Source organism: Oncorhynchus nerka, linkage group LG6, assembly GCF_034236695.1.
Source record: "Oncorhynchus nerka isolate Pitt River linkage group LG6, Oner_Uvic_2.0, whole genome shotgun sequence".
Taxonomy (NCBI): domain Eukaryota; kingdom Metazoa; phylum Chordata; class Actinopteri; order Salmoniformes; family Salmonidae; genus Oncorhynchus; species Oncorhynchus nerka.
The window spans coordinates 73,684,712-73,699,901 of NC_088401.1; the positions used below are offsets into that span (position 1 = coordinate 73,684,712).

General features: G+C 50.0%; 1 protein-coding gene across 1 annotated transcript in view; it reads left to right on the forward strand.

The window, feature by feature from the left end:
- LOC115122397 (glutamate receptor 1-like) overlaps positions 1–15,190 on the forward strand; it is a 141,087-nt gene that overhangs the window by 41,700 nt on the left and 84,197 nt on the right. The gene's annotated exons all lie outside the window — the stretch shown is intronic.

Consider the following 15,190-nt stretch of genomic DNA (forward strand, 5'->3'; position numbering starts at 1 on the left):
AGGGGTACCGGTACAGAGTCAATGTGGAGGCTATATACAGGGGGGTACCGGTACAGAGTCAATGTGGAGGCTATATACAGGGGTACCGGTACAGAGTCAATGTGGAGGCTATATACAGGGGGTGCCGGTACAGAGTCAATGTGGAGGCTATATACAGGGGGTACAGGTACAGAGTCAATGTGGAGGCTATATACAGGGGGTACGGTACAGAGTCAATGTGGAGGCTATATACAGGGAGGGGTACGGTACAGAGTCAATGTGGAGGCTATATACAGGGGGGGTACCGGTACAGAGTCAATGTGGAGGCTATATACAGGGGGGGTACCGGTACAGAGTCAATGTGGAGGCTATATACAGGGGGTACCGGTACAGAGTCAATGTGGAGGCTATATACAGGGGGTACAGGTACAGAGTCAATGTGGAGGCTATATACAGGAGGGGGTACCGGTACAGAGTCAATGTGGAGGCTATATACAGGGAGGGGGTACCGGTACAGAGTCAATGTGGAGGCTATATACAGGGGGTACAGGTACAGAGTCAATGTGGAGGCTATATACAGGGGGGGTACCGGTACAGAGTCAATGTGGAGGCTATATACAGGGGGTACCGGTACAGAGTCAATGTGGAGGCTATATACAGGGGGTACCGGTACAGAGTCAATGTGGAGGCTATATACAGGGGGTACCAGTACAGAGTCTATGTGGAGGCTATATACAGGGGGTACCGGTACAGAGTCAATGTGGAGGCTATATACAGGGGGGGTACGGTACAGAGTCGATGTGGAGGCTATATACAGGGGGTACAGGTACAGAGTCAATGTGGAGGCTATATACAGGAGGTACCGGTACAGAGTCAATGTGGAGGCTATATACAGGAGGTACAGGTACAGAGTCAATGTGGAGGCTATATACAGGGGTACCGGTACAGAGTCAATGTGGAGGCTATATACAGGGGTGCCGGTACAGAGTCAATGTGGAGGCTATATACAGGGGGTACAGGTACAGAGTCAATGTGGAGGCTATATACAGGGGGTACCGGTACAGAGTCAATGTGGAGGCTATATACAGGGGTACAGGTACAGAGTCAATGTGGAGGCTATATACAGGGGGTGCCGGTACAGAGTCAATGTGGAGGCTATATACAGGGGGTACAGGTACAGAGTCAATGTGGAGGCTATATACAGGGGGTACCGGTACAGAGTCAATGTGGAGGCTATATACAGGGGTAGCGGTACAGAGTCAAGGTGGAGGCTATATACAGGGGGTACAGGTACAGAGTCAATGTGGAGGCTATATACAGGGGGCCGGTACAGAGTCAATGTGGAGGCTATATACAGGGGGTACAGGTACAGAGTCAATGTGGAGGCTATATACAGGGGGTTCCGGTACAGAGTCAATGTGGAGGCTATATACAGGGGGTACAGGTACAGAGTCAATGTGGAGGCTATATACAGGGGGGTACCGGTACAGAGTCAATGTGGAGGCTATATACAGGGGGTACCGGTACAGAGTCAATGTGGAGGCTATATACAGGGGGTACAGGTACAGAGTCAATGTGGAGGCTATATACAGGGGGTACCGGTACAGAGTCAATGTGGAGGCTATATACAGGGGGGTACAGGTACAGAGTCAATGTGGAGGCTATATACAGGGGGTACCGGTACAGAGTCAATGTGGAGGCTATATACAGGGGGTACAGGTACAGAGTCAATGTGGAGGCTATATACAGGGGGTTCCGGTACAGAGTCAATGTGGAGGCTATATACAGGGGGTACAGGTACAGAGTCAATGTGGAGGCTATATACAGGGAGGTACCGGTACAGAGTCAATGTGGAGGCTATATACAGGGGGTACCGGTACAGAGTCAATGTGGAGGCTATATACAGGGGGTACAGGTACAGAGTCAATGTGGAGGCTATATACAGGGGGGTACAGGTACAGAGTCAATGTGGAGGCTATATACAGGGGGTACCGGTACAGAGACAATGTGGAGGCTATATACAGGGGGTACTGGTACAGAGTCAATGTGGAGGCTATATACAGGGGGTACAGGTACAGAGTCAATGTGGAGGCTATATACAGGGGGTACCGGTACAGAGTCAATGTGGAGGCTATATACAGGGGGGTACCGGTACAGAGTCAATGTGGAGGCTATATACAGGGGTACAGGTACAGAGTCAATGTGGAGGCTATATACAGGGGTTCCGGTACAGAGTCAATGTGGAGGCTATATACAGGGGGTACTGGTACAGAGTCAATGTGGAGGCTATATACAGGGGTACCGGTACAGAGTCAATGTGGAGGCTATATACAGGGGGGTACCGGTACAGAGTCAATGTGGAGGCTATATACAGCTGGTACAGAGTCAATGTGGAGGCTATATACAGGGGGGTACAGGTACAGAGTCAATGTGGAGGCTATATACAGGGGGTACCGGTACAGAGTCAATGTGGAGGCTATATACAGGGGGTACCGGTACAGAGTCAATGTGGAGGCTATATACAGGGGGTACAGGTACAGAGTCAATGTGGAGGCTATATACAGGGGGTACCGGTACAGAGTCAATGTGGAGGCTATATACAGGGGGTACAGGTACAGAGTCAATGTGGAGGCTATATACAGGGGTACCGGTACAGAGTCAATGTGGAGGCTATATACAGGGGTACAGGTACAGAGTCAATGTGGAGGCTATATACAGGAGGTACCGGTACAGAGTCAATGTGGAGGCTATATACAGGGGTGCCGGTACAGAGTCAATGTGGAGGCTATATACAGGGGGTACAGGTACAGAGTCAATGTGGAGGCTATATACAGGGGTACCGGTACAGAGTCAATGTGGAGGCTATATACAGGGGGTACCGGTACAGAGTCAATGTGGAGGCTATATACAGGGGGTGCCGGTACAGAGTCAATGTGGAGGCTATATACAGGGGGTACAGGTACAGAGTCAATGTGGAGGCTATATACAGGGGGTACCGGTACAGAGTCAATGTGGAGGCTATATACAGGGGGTACCGGTACAATGTGGAGGCTATATACAGGGGTACAGGTACAGAGTCAATGTGGAGGCTATATACAGGGGGTACCGGTACAGAGTCAATGTGGAGGCTATATACAGGGGGTACAGGTACAGAGTCAATGTGGAGGCTATATACAGGGGGTACCGGTACAGAGTCAATGTGGAGGCTATATACAGGGGGTACCGGTACAGAGTCAATGTGGAGGCTATATACAGGGGGTACAGGTACAGAGTCAATGTGGAGGCTATATACAGGGGGTCCAGGTACAGAGTCAATGTGGAGGCTATATACAGGGGTACCGGTACAGAGTCAATGTGGAGGCTATATACAGTGGGTACCGGTACAGAGTCAATGTGGAGGCTATATACAGGGGGTGCCGGTACAGAGTCAATGTGGAGGCTATATACAGGGGGTACAGGTACAGAGTCAATGTGGAGGCTATATACAGGGGGTACCGGTACAGAGTCAATGTGGAGGCTATATACAGGGGTACTGGTACAAAGTCAATGTGGAGGCTATATACAGGGGGTACAGGTACAGAGTCAATGTGGAGGCTATATACAGGAGGTACCGGTACAGAGTCAATGTGGAGGCTATATACAGGAGGTACAGGTACAGAGTCAATGTGGAGGCTATATACAGGAGGTACCGGTACAGAGTCAATGTGGAGGCTATATACAGGGGTGCCGGTACAGAGTCAATGTGGAGGCTATATACAGGGGGTACAGGTACAGAGTCAATGTGGAGGCTATATACAGGGGGTACCGGTACAGAGTCAATGTGGAGGCTATATACAGGGGGTACAGGTACAGAGTCAATGTGGAGGCTATATACAGGGGGTGCCGGTACAGAGTCAATGTGGAGGCTATATACAGGGGTACAGGTACAGAGTCAATGTGGAGGCTATATACAGGGGGTACCGGTATAGAGTCAATGTGGAGGCTATATACAGGGGGTACCGGTACAGAGTCAATGTGGAGGCTATATACAGGGGGTACAGGTACAGAGTCAATGTGGAGGCTATATACAGGGGGGGGTACCGGTACAGAGTCAATGTGGAGGCTATATACAGGGGTACAGGTACAGAGTCAATGTGGAGGCTATATACAGGGGGTACCGGTACAGAGTCAATGTGGAGGCTATATACAGGGGGTACCGGTACAGAGTCAATGTGGAGGCTATATACAGGGGGTACCGGTACAGAGTCAATGTGGAGGCTATATACAGGGGGTCCAGGTACAGAGTCAATGTGGAGGCTATATACAGGGGTACCGGTACAGAGTCAATGTGGAGGCTATATACAGTGGGTACCGGTACAGAGTCAATGTGGAGGCTATATACAGGGGGTGCCGGTACAGAGTCAATGTGGAGGCTATATACAGGGGGTACAGGTACAGAGTCAATGTGGAGGCTATATACAGGGGGTACCGGTACAGAGTCAATGTGGAGGCTATATACAGGGGGTACTGGTACAAAGTCAATGTGGAGGCTATATACAGGGGGTACAGGTACAGAGTCAATGTGGAGGCTATATACAGGAGGTACCGGTACAGAGTCAATGTGGAGGCTATATACAGGAGGTACAGGTACAGAGTCAATGTGGAGGCTATATACAGGAGGTACCGGTACAGAGTCAATGTGGAGGCTATATACAGGGGTGCCGGTACAGAGTCAATGTGGAGGCTATATACAGGGGGTACAGGTACAGAGTCAATGTGGAGGCTATATACAGGGGTACCGGTACAGAGTCAATGTGGAGGCTATATACAGGGGGTACAGGTACAGAGTCAATGTGGAGGCTATATACAGGGAGGGGGTACCGGTACAGAGTCAATGTGGAGGCTATATACAGGGGGTACCGGTACAGAGTCAATGTGGAGGCTATATACAGGGGGTACCGGTACAGAGTCAATGTGGAGGCTATATACAGGGGGTACAGGTACAGAGTCAATGTGGAGGCTATATACAGGAGGTACCGGTACAGAGTCAATGTGGAGGCTATATACAGGAGGTACAGGTACAGAGTCAATGTGGAGGCTATATACAGGAGGTACCGGTACAGAGTCAATGTGGAGGCTATATACAGGGGTGCCGGTACAGAGTCAATGTGGAGGCTATATACAGGGGGTACAGGTACAGAGTCAATGTGGAGGCTATATACAGGGGGTACCGGTACAGAGTCAATGTGGAGGCTATATACAGGGGTACTGGTACAAAGTCAATGTGGAGGCTATATACAGGGGGTACAGGTACAGAGTCAATGTGGAGGCTATATACAGGGGTACAGGTACAGAGTCAATGTGGAGGCTATATACAGGGGTACAGGTACAGAGTCAATGTGGAGGCTATATACAGGGGGTTCCGGTACAGAGTCAATGTGGAGGCTATATACAGGGGGTACAGGTACAGAGTCAATGTGGAGGCTATATACAGGGAGGGGTACCGGTACAGAGTCAATGTGGAGGCTATATACAGGGGGGGTACAGGTACAGAGTCAATGTGGAGGCTATATACAGGGGGTACAGGTACAGAGTCAATGTGGAGGCTATATACAGGGGGTACAGGTACAGAGTCAATGTGGAGGCTATATACAGGGGGTACCGGTACAGAGTCAATGTGGAGGCTATATACAGGGGTACCGGTACAGAGTCAATGTGGAGGCTATATACAGGGGGTACAGGTACAGAGTCAATGTGGAGGCTATATACAGGGGGGGGCCGGTACAGAGTCAATGTGGAGGCTATATACAGGGGTACAGGTACAGAGTCAATGTGGAGGCTATATACAGGGGTACCGGTACAGAGTCAATGTGGAGGCTATATACAGGGGGGGTACCGGTACAGAGTCAATGTGGAGGCTATATACAGGGGGTACAGGTACAGAGTCAATGTGGAGGCTATATACAGGGGGTACCGGTACAGAGTCAATGTGGAGGCTATATACAGGGGTACAGGTACAGAGTCAATGTGGAGGCTATATACAGGGGGTACCGGTACAGAGTCAATGTGGAGGCTATATACAGGGGGTACAGGTACAGAGTCAATGTGGAGGCTATATACAGGGAGGGGTACCGGTACAGAGTCAATGTGGAGGCTATATACAGGGAGGGGTACCGGTACAGAGTCAATGTGGAGGCTATATACAGGGGGTACAGGTACAGAGTCAATGTGGAGGCTATATACAGGGAGGGGTACCGGTACAGAGTCAATGTGGAGGCTATATACAGGGGGTACCGGTACAGAGTCAATGTGGAGGCTATATACAGGGGGTACCGGTACAGAGTCAATGTGGAGGCTATATACAGGGGGGGTACCGGTACAGAGTCTATGTGGAGGCTATATACAGGGGTTCCGGTACAGAGTCAATGTGGAGGCTATATACAGGGGGTACAGGTACAGAGTCAATGATGTGGAGGCTATATACAGGGGGTACAGGTACAGAGTCAATGTGGAGGCTATATACAGGAGGTACCGGTACAGAGTCAATGTGGAGGCTATATACAGGGGGTACAGGTACAGAGTCAATGTGGAGGCTATATACAGGGAGGGGGTACCGGTACAGAGTCAATGTGGAGGCTATATACAGGGGGTGCCGGTACAGAGTCAATGTGGAGGCTATATACAGGGGGTACAGGTACAGAGTCAATGTGGAGGCTATATACAGGGGGTACCGGTACAGAGTCAATGTGGAGGCTATATACAGTGGGTACCGGTACAGAGTCAATGTGGAGGCTATATACAGGGGGTGCCGGTACAGAGTCAATGTGGAGGCTATATACAGGGGGTACAGGTACAGAGTCAATGTGGAGGCTATATACAGGGGGTACCGGTACAGAGTCAATGTGGAGGCTATATACAGGGGGTACTGGTACAAAGTCAATGTGGAGGCTATATACAGGGGTACAGGTACAGAGTCAATGTGGAGGCTATATACAGGGGTACCGGTACAGAGTCAATGTGGAGGCTATATACAGGGGTACAGGTACAGAGTCAATGTGGAGGCTATATACAGGGGGTTCCGGTACAGAGTCAATGTGGAGGCTATATACAGGGGTACAGGTACAGAGTCAATGTGGAGGCTATATACAGGGGGTACCGGTACAGAGTCAATGTGGAGGCTATATACAGGGAGGGGGTACCGGTACAGAGTCAATGTGGAGGCTATATACAGGGGGTACAGGTACAGAGTCAATGTGGAGGCTATATACAGGGGGTACCGGTACAGAGTCAATGTGGAGGCTATATACAGGGGGTACAGGTACAGAGTCAATGTGGAGGCTATATACAGGGGGTACCGGTACAGAGTCAATGTGGAGGCTATATACAGGGGGTAGCGGTACAGAGTCAAGGTGGAGGCTATATACAGGGGGTACCGGTACAGAGTCAATGTGGAGGCTATATACAGGGGGTACCGGTACAGAGTCAATGTGGAGGCTATATACAGGGGGTACAGGTACAGAGTCAATGTGGAGGCTATATACAGGGGGTTCCGGTACAGAGTCAATGTGGAGGCTATATACAGGGGGTACAGGTACAGAGTCAATGTGGAGGCTATATACAGGGAGGGGGTACCGGTACAGAGTCAATTTGGAGGCTATATACAGGGAGGGGGTACCGGTACAGAGTCAATGTGGAGGCTATATACAGGGGGTACAGGTACAGAGTCAATGTGGAGGCTATATACAGGGGGGTACCGGTACAGAGTCAATGTGGAGGCTATATACAGCCGGTACAGAGTCAATGTGGAGGCTATATACAGGGGGTACCGGTACAGAGTCAATGTGGAGGCTATATACAGGGGGTACAGGTACAGAGTCAATGTGGAGGCTATATACAGGGGTTACCGGTACAGAGTCAATGTGGAGGCTATATACAGGGGGTACAGGTACAGAGTCAATGTGGAGGCTATATACAGGGGGTACAGGTACAGAGTCAATGTGGAGGCTATATACAGGGGGTACCGGTACAGAGTCAATGTGGAGGCTATATACAGGGGGTACCGGTACAGAGTCAATGTGGAGGCTATATACAGGGGGGGTACCGGTACAGAGTCAATGTGGAGGCTATATACAGGGGGGGTACCGGTACAGAGTCAATGTGGAGGCTATATACAGGGGGTACCGGTACAGAGTCAATGTGGAGGCTATATACAGGGGGTACCGGTACAGAGTCAATGTGGAGGCTATATACAGGGGGTACCGGTACAGAGTCAATGTGGAGGCTATATACAGGGGGTACAGGTACAGAGTCAATGTGGAGGCTATATACAGGAGGTACCGGTACAGAGTCAATGTGGAGGCTATATACAGGGGTACAGGTACAGAGTCAATGTGGAGGCTATATACAGGAGGTACCGGTACAGAGTCAATGTGGAGGCTATATACAGGGGTGCCGGTACAGAGTCAATGTGGAGGCTATATACAGGGGGTACAGGTACAGAGTCAATGTGGAGGCTATATACAGGGGGTACCGGTACAGAGTCAATGTGGAGGCTATATACAGGGGGTACCGGTACAGAGTCAATGTGGAGGCTATATACAGGGGGCCGGTACAGAGTCAATGTGGAGGCTATATACAGGGGGTACAGGTACAGAGTCAATGTGGAGGCTATATACAGGGGGGTACCGGTACAGAGTCAATGTGGAGGCTATATACAGGGGGGGGCACCGGTACAGAGTCAATGTGGAGGCTATATACAGGGGGTACAGGTACAGAGTCAATGTGGAGGCTATATACAGGGGGGTACCGGTACAGAGTCAATGTGGAGGCTATATACAGGGGGGTACAGGTACAGAGTCAATGTGGAGGCTATATACAGGGGGTACCGGTACAGAGTCAATGTGGAGGCTATATACAGGGGGTACAGGTACAGAGTCAATGTGGAGGCTATATACAGGGGTTCCGGTACAGAGTCAATGTGGAGGCTATATACAGGGGGTACAGGTACAGAGTCAATGTGGAGGCTATATACAGGGAGGGGGTACCGGTACAGAGTCAATGTGGAGGCTATATACAGGGAGGGGGTACCGGTACAGAGTCAATGTGGAGGCTATATACAGGGGGTACAGGTACAGAGTCAATGTGGAGGCTATATACAGGGAGGGGGTACCGGTACAGAGTCAATGTGGAGGCTATATACAGGGGGTACCGGTACAGAGTCAATGTGGAGGCTATATACAGGGGGTACTGGTACAGAGTCAATGTGGAGGCTATATACAGGGGGTACCGGTACAGAGTCAATGTGGAGGCTATATACAGGGGGTACCGGTACAGAGTCTATGTGGAGGCTATATACAGGGGGTACAGGTACAGAGTCAATGTGGAGGCTATATACAAGAGGTACCGGTACAGAGTCAATGTGGAGGCTATATACAGGAGGTACAGGTACAGAGTCAATGTGGAGGCTATATACAGGAGGTACCGGTACAGAGTCAATGTGGAGGCTATATACAGGGGTGCCGGTACAGAGTCAATGTGGAGGCTATATACAGGGGGTACAGGTACAGAGTCAATGTGGAGGCTATATACAGGGGTACCGGTACAGAGTCAATGTGGAGGCTATATACAGGGGGTACCGGTACAGAGTCAATGTGGAGGCTATATACAGGGGGTGCCGGTACAGAGTCAATGTGGAGGCTATATACAGGGGGTACAGGTACAGAGTCAATGTGGAGGCTATATACAGGGGGTACCGGTATAGAGTCAATGTGGAGGCTATATACAGGGGGTACCGGTACAGAGTCAATGTGGAGGCTATATACAGGGGTACAGGTACAGAGTCAATGTGGAGGCTATATACAGGGGGTACCGGTACAGAGTCAATGTGGAGGCTATATACAGGGGTACAGGTACAGAGTCAATGTGGAGGCTATATACAGGGGGTACCGGTACAGAGTCAATGTGGAGGCTATATACAGGGGGGGGCACCGGTACAGAGTCAATGTGGAGGCTATATACAGGGGGTACAGGTACAGAGTCAATGTGGAGGCTATATACAGGGGGTCCAGGTACAGAGTCAATGTGGAGGCTATATACAGGGGTACCGGTACAGAGTCAATGTGGAGGCTATATACAGGGGGTACAGGTACAGAGTCAATGTGGAGGCTATATACAGGGGTACAGGTACAGAGTCAATGTGGAGGCTATATACAGGGGGTACAGGTACAGAGTCAATGTGGAGGCTATATACAGGGAGGGGTACAGGTACAGAGTCAATGTGGAGGCTATATACAGGGAGGGGGTACCGGTACAGAGTCAATGTGGAGGCTATATACAGGGGGTACAGGTACAGAGTCAATGTGGAGGCTATATACAGGGAGGGGGTACCGGTACAGAGTCAATGTGGAGGCTATATACAGGGAGGGGGTACCGGGACAGAGTCAATGTGGAGGCTATATACAGGGGGTACCGGTACAGAGTCAATGTGGAGGCTATATACAGGGGGTACCGGTACAGAGTCAATGTGGAGGCTATATACAGGGGGTACCGGTACAGAGTCAATGTGGAGGCTATATACAGGGGGTACCGGTACAGAGTCTATGTGGAGGCTATATACAGGGGGTACAGGTACAGAGTCAATGTGGAGGCTATATACAGGAGGTACCGGTACAGAGTCAATGTGGAGGCTATATACAGGAGGTACAGGTACAGAGTCAATGTGGAGGCTATATACAGGAGGTACCGGTACAGAGTCAATGTGGAGGCTATATACAGGGGTGCCGGTACAGAGTCAATGTGGAGGCTATATACAGGGGTACAGGTACAGAGTCAATGTGGAGGCTATATACAGGGTACCGGTACAGAGTCAATGTGGAGGCTATATACAGGGGGGTACCGGTACAGAGTCAATGTGGAGGCTATATACAGGGGTGCCGGTACAGAGTCAATGTGGAGGCTATATACAGGGGGTACAGGTACAGAGTCAATGTGGAGGCTATATACAGGGGGTACCGGTACAGAGTCAATGTGGAGGCTATATACAGGGGGTACCGGTACAGAGTCAATGTGGAGGCTATATACAGGGGGTACAGGTACAGAGTCAATGTGGAGGCTATATACAGGGGGTACCGGTACAGAGTCAATGTGGAGGCTATATACAGGGGGTACAGGTACAGAGTCAATGTGGAGGCTATATACAGGGGGTACCGGTACAGAGTCAATGTGGAGGCTATATACAGGGGGTACCGGTACAGAGTCAATGTGGAGGCTATATACAGGGGGTACCGGTACAGAGTCAATGTGGAGGCTATATACAGGGGGTCCAGGTACAGAGTCAATGTGGAGGCTATATACAGGGGTACCGGTACAGAGTCAATGTGGAGGCTATATACAGGGGGTACAGGTACAGAGTCAATGTGGAGGCTATATACAGGGGGTACCGGTACAGAGTCAATGTGGAGGCTATATACAGGGGGTACAGGTACAGAGTCAATGTGGAGGCTATATACAGGGAGGGGGTACCGGTACAGAGTCAATGTGGAGGCTATATACAGGGAGGGGGTACCGGTACAGAGTCAATGTGGAGGCTATATACAGGGGGTACAGGTACAGAGTCAATGTGGAGGCTATATACAGGGAGGGGGTACCGGTACAGAGTCAATGTGGAGGCTATATACAGGGGGTACCGGTACAGAGTCAATGTGGAGGCTATATACAGGGGGTACCGGTACAGAGTCAATGTGGAGGCTATATACAGGGGGTACCGGTACAGAGTCAAGGTGGAGGCTATGTACAGGGGGTACCGGTACAGAGTCAATGTGGAGGCTATATACAGGGGGTAGCGGTACAGAGTCGATGTGGAGGCTATATACAGGGGGTACAGGTACAGAGTCAATGTGGAGGCTATATACAGGGGGTACCGGTACAGAGTCAACGTGGAGGCTATATACAGGGGTACTGACCTGAGCCCTAGGACCATGCCCCAGGACTACCTGACATGATGACTCCTTGCTGTCCCCAGTCCACCTGGCCATGCTGCTGCTCCAGTTTCAACTGTTCTGCCTTACTATTATTCGACCATGCTGGTCATTTATGAACATTTGAACATCTTGGCCATGTTCTGTTATAATCTCCACCCGGCACAGCCAGAAGAGGACTGGCCACCCCACATAGCCTGATTCCTCTCTAGGTTTCTTCCTAGGTTTTGGCCTTTCTAGAGAGTTTTTCCTAGCCACCGTGCTTCTACACCTGCATTGCTTGCTGTTTGGGGTTTTAGGCTGGGTTTCTGTACAGCACTTTGAGATATCAGCTGATGTACGAAGGGCTATATAAATAAATTTGATTTGATTTGACTGGTACAGGGTCAATGTGGAGGCTATATACAGGGAGGGGGTACAGTTACAGAGTCAATGTAGAGGCTATATACAGGGAGGGGGTACTGGTACAGAGTCAATATGGAGGCTATATACAGGGAGGGGGTACCGGTACAGAGTCAATGTGGAGGCTATATACAGGGTGTACAGGTACAGAGTCAATGTGGAGGCTATATACAGGGAGGGGGTACAGGTACAGAGTCAATGTAGAGGCTATATACAGGGAGGGGGTACTGGTACAGAGTCAATGTGGAGGCTATATACAGGGGGACCGGTACAGAGTCAATGTGGAGGCTATATACAGGGGGTACCGGTACAGAGTCAATGTGGAGGCTATATACAGGGGGTACCGGTACAGAGTCAATGTGGAGGCTATATACAGGGGGGACAGGTACAGAGTCAATGTGGAGGCTATATACAGGGGGTACAGGTACAGGGTCAATGTGGAGGCTATATACAGGGAGGGGGTACAGGTACAGAGTCAACGTGGAGGCTATATACAGGGAGGGGGTACCGGTACAGAGTCAATGTGGAGGCTATATACAGGGGGTACAGGTACAGAGTCAATGTGGAGGCTATATACAGGGGGTACCGGTACAGAGTCAATGTGGAGGCTATATACAGGGGGTACAGGTACAGAGTCAATGTGGAGGCTATATACAGGGAGGGGGTACCGGTACAGAGTCAATGTGGAGGCTATATACAGGGAGGGGCTACCGGTACAGAGTCAATGTGGAGGCTATATACAGGGGGTACAGGTACAGAGTCAATGTGGAGGCTATATACAGGGAGGGGGTACCGGTACAGAGTCAATGTGGAGGCTATATACAGGGGGTACCGGTACAGAGTCAATGTGGAGGCTATATACAGGGGGTACCGGTACAGAGTCAATGTGGAGGCTATATACAGGGGGTACCGGTACAGAGTCAAGGTGGAGGCTATATACAGGGGGTACCGGTACAGAGTCAATGTGGAGGCTATATACAGGGGGTAGCGGTACAGAGTCGATGTGGAGGCTATATACAGGGGGTACAGGTACAGAGTCAATGTGGAGGCTATATACAGGGGGTACCGGTACAGAGTCAACGTGGAGGCTATATACAGGGGGTACCGGTACAGAGTCAACGTGGAGGCTATATACAGGGGGTACCGGTACAGAGTCAACGTCGAGGCTATATACAGGGGGTACTGGTACAGAGTCAATGCGGAGGCTATATACAGGGAGGGGGTACAGGTACAGAGTCAATGTGGAGGCTATATACAGGGAGGGGGTACAGGTACAGAGTCAACGTGGAGGCTATATACAGGGAGGGGGTTCTGGTACAGAGTCAACGTGGAGGCTATATACAGGGAGGGGGTACCGGTACAGAGTCAACGTGGAGGCTATATACAGGGAGGGGGTACTGGTACAGAGTCAACGTGGAGGCTATATACAGGGAGGGGGTATAGGTACAGAGTCAACGTGGAGGCCATATACAGGGAGGGGGTACAGGTACAGAGTCAACGTGCAACTGACTTAAAGTTAAGGATGCGTTAAAGGAAACTTTAAGAGAAAAGATGAGGGGAAATTCACTTAAGATGTTTTATGCAACCATGCCCAGAATCTGAAGTCAAATTGGTCAAAACGATATGACCTTAGAGAGAGAAACAGAAAAGAGACGGCTCAATAGGTTTTCAGACAACCTGAATAAATAAATGTTGCTATGTGTTTATTAGTAATTGCCCTAGACGTGCCTGCAGAGGACTGTGCTGTGAACTGGATTGATGATCAATATCTGCTAGCAGTAGGGGGCTGGTTTCTGATACTGACGATGCTACTAATTGGATGTAGTCATTTAGATGTTATTGTATATTTCAGTTGGGCCGTTGACTTAAGCTTTTTAACAGACAGACCCTCTCTGAGTCTCACACGGGTCTCTCTGGTGTAGCTCTGTGGAACTGTAGTCTTAGTGATGCACACACACGGACACACACACACAAACACATACAGACACGGACACACAAACACACCTGCACACCCTCTTGTGCGCACACACGTTCATCCACCTGCCTGAACACACACGGACACACACACACACACGCACGCGCGCGGACGCACGGACGCACAGGCACACACACACAGTGTCTCCGCGGCTATGTCTAGCTGTCATCTGGTCCGAGTGAATGCAGACATCTGCCTGAGGGCAGAGAGGAGTTTGATGTTCCCGCTCGCTCAATTAAACCCATCATTCTGCCAACACTAACATGCTGCACTGAACACACACTACACACACACAAACACTACACACTTAAACTTAAATTCATTGGGGGCATGGACTCTACAAGGTGTTGAAAGCTTTCCACAGGGATGCTGGCTCATGTTGACTCCAATGCTTCCTTTAGTTGGCTGGATGTCCTTTGGGTGGTGGACCATTCTTGATACACACAGGAAACTATTAACCGTGAGAAACCCAGCAGCTTTGCAGTTCTTGACACAAACCGATGTGCCTGGCACCTACTACCATACCCCATTCAAAGGCACTTTTCTTGTCCATTCAGAGGCTGACACAAACACAATCCATGTCTCAATTTCTCAAGGCTTAAAAACCCTTCTTTAACCTGTCTTCATTTACACTGATTGAAGTGAATTTAACAGGTGACATCAATAGCTTTCACCTGGATCCACCTGGTCAGTCTGTAATGGCAAGAGAAGGTTTACCTAATGTGTTGTACAATCAGTGTACACACACACACACACACACACACACACACACACACACACACACACAAACAACAAAATACACACACACATGCTCCAATGAACATCCAGACAAGGCTGTTGAAGAAACAGAACTCCAGATGATGTTTCCTGTCAATGAGGC